Consider the following 2783-nt stretch of genomic DNA (forward strand, 5'->3'; position numbering starts at 1 on the left):
GATTTATCAGTATTGGGTTAACGATTTTGTAAATTTTTTTTATTGGATTATTGATTTATTTTCTGGTTTTATTATTTTAGTTGATAGTTAAATCGATAACCCAATAAGATTATATTAAAATTATTATTTTACTCCTAATATAAAAATGACTTTAACATTTTACCAACCTTATTTCCTAAATTTAGGTATTACTTTCGTCATCCCAACACAAACTAGCCTCTTCCTTTCTATTAGAATACCTTCTCTTCTCGACATAAATTAGTATTACCTTCTTTCTTCTCAATTTTAGATTTGATTGGATAAAAACAAACAATTAATGTAGTTTCCGCAATTTATTACACGAGTCCTTATAAAAAATTCGATCAATTATGTCCTAAACAAAAGTGATCAATTTATAAATTTGCGTTGCACTTCTATCGTTGCTTCTATTTCCATTTTATAAACATAGTGTTTAAATGGTCATATGAGTATTTCCTTTTCTTATCAGTTAAATCGATATCAAATCATTATAAAACACATTTACAAATTAAAAATTGATAAATCGAATAGAATCAAACCGATCGATACGCACTCCTAATCGATCACTTACTAAAAACAAAAAGAGGGAAAAAATCAATATATTTTGTACTGCAAGTTCATTTATTATAGGAGACCTACCCATTGGCCTTTAGGCAGCAGCAACAGCAGAACAATTCATTACTCTTTTTATTTATTATTAACCACTACTACCTCGTTCTTTACCATATTTCTGATGCATTTACACTTTTTTCCCCCTCCTTTGCTTTAATTAATGACCCCTTTCATCAATTTGTCATCTTCCTAAGGTATGACTAGTCGCGGTAAATGAACGATTTGAACTGAATTTAAGCGAGTTAATATGAATAAAGTAAATAAAATAGGTTATTATACAATTTGGTTTCACGATTTATTTGGGTTGAGATAGGCTAAATAATGACTCAATGTTAAATGACATGTAAAGCCATGCATTCACATGAATGTCTCTATTTTAAGATGGTTTTCAATTGTTCTTTAACACTTTGAGTAATAAAAAAATAAATTTGAAATCGAAGAAAAAGTAAATAAGACACAAGTTATGTCTTATAAGGCAAAAAAAAAAACGCTAGGCGTGAGTTATGTATTATGGGGATAAGTTTTTACTTTAAGAACTCACAAAGTTATGCCTTTTTTGTTTTAATAAACTTTTGTCAGACAAGGACTTTTGCCTTACAAAATTATGTCATGGTTAAAAATATTTTAACCTATAAATTTTTAGTAAATGAAAAGTAAGGACAAAAATTAAAGGTCATAGGCAATTTGTGTAAAAACTTGTTGCACATAGTGATGGAGCCGAATTTTTACTAATCTAAGAGGATTTTAAATTAGAGGCAAAGCTAAGATTGGAAAATCAAAGTTATTAAATTTTTGATAAATTAGTTATATATATTAAGTCAATTTTCTAACATAAATTTTTATTTACCTCAAAGATAATGAGTTTTGTCGAACTCATAATTGAAATGACAGTTGATCATGTTCAAAATATAAAAGAATAAATATAGGAAGAGTTCGAAAAGATACAATATTATATTATATATAGAATAATCTTGACCTTGTGTATATACAATTCAACAAAATTTTCTTGTGTCCTTTAGCTCCGTCCCTAATTTCACATTAATAGAACTTTCCTAAAAAAAATCACATTTTTTAATAGCGACTCCTTTGCTACTACATTAGGATAATCTTCTCCTTTACTACTACACTACGATAATCTATTCTTATGTCAAGAAAATCCAATAGTCTATACATAACCACAAAAATTATAATTTGTCTTATTAATATATACAGTATAATTTTCTAACGAACAAAATTCAAAATTGAACCTCTTGCCTCTCTGTAGCTCCGCCCCCCCTAGAGAGACATTATTTGTCTCTTGCTAATACTGTTTTTTTGTGGACTTTAACCTCATGATCTTCTTACAAATAGACAGAAAAGAGCACTCAATATTGGTGCATATAGAAGAAAACAAGTACTAAGAAGTAGAAGTACTAAAGAGGGAAGAAGAAAGTTGTTAATTTTGTCAGAAAGATAAAAAAAAGAAGACAATAGGCGTGAAAATAGCTCAAGGCATCTTGTCTCTTCTTTTTTTTAAGCCTTTTAGGGGACCATATACTCCCCCTAGATGGTGATTTATTTATTGAATTTAGAGTCTGATTAGTTTGGATTTGTGTCGGAAAATTTCATTTTAAAGTTAGAACACTCTTTATATCAAGACAATTTTATATCCATGACAGAAACTCCAGACCTATTTATCACTCCTCTGACTTTTGATATATCCTTTTTTCACTCCCAAAAATAATAATAATTCAAGTTTTATTCAAAGATGAATGATGGATAAATTATTTGTATTAAGAAACTTAATCATATATTATACATAATAAAATAAAATAAATAAAATTTATATATACATATAGTGTGATTTTTCAATTGAAGAATTTGAATGAATGCCTTTTTGCTCCTCTAGTTCTTCTCTAGTTAAGGTGCATCAATAAGTATACAAAGTTTCTTTGCGTTTTACTTTTTATATTTATACGGATAAAGTAAAGAGATTTTTACACTATCAGATTATTCAAAATAACTAGTAATGTGGAGAATGGATAGACAACTTGTTATAGCATGAAAAATTATGCTGATATGTGTAAAAATTATTTACAATATTATCGTGTACATAAGGTAAATCCAAGGGCAAATTTAGGGGGGGGGGGGGGGGGTAATATAAAAGGGGACCA

The sequence above is a fragment of the Solanum tuberosum genome, unplaced genomic scaffold, assembly GCF_000226075.1.
Source record: "Solanum tuberosum cultivar DM 1-3 516 R44 unplaced genomic scaffold, SolTub_3.0 scf00021, whole genome shotgun sequence".
NCBI classification, from domain to species: domain Eukaryota; kingdom Viridiplantae; phylum Streptophyta; class Magnoliopsida; order Solanales; family Solanaceae; genus Solanum; species Solanum tuberosum.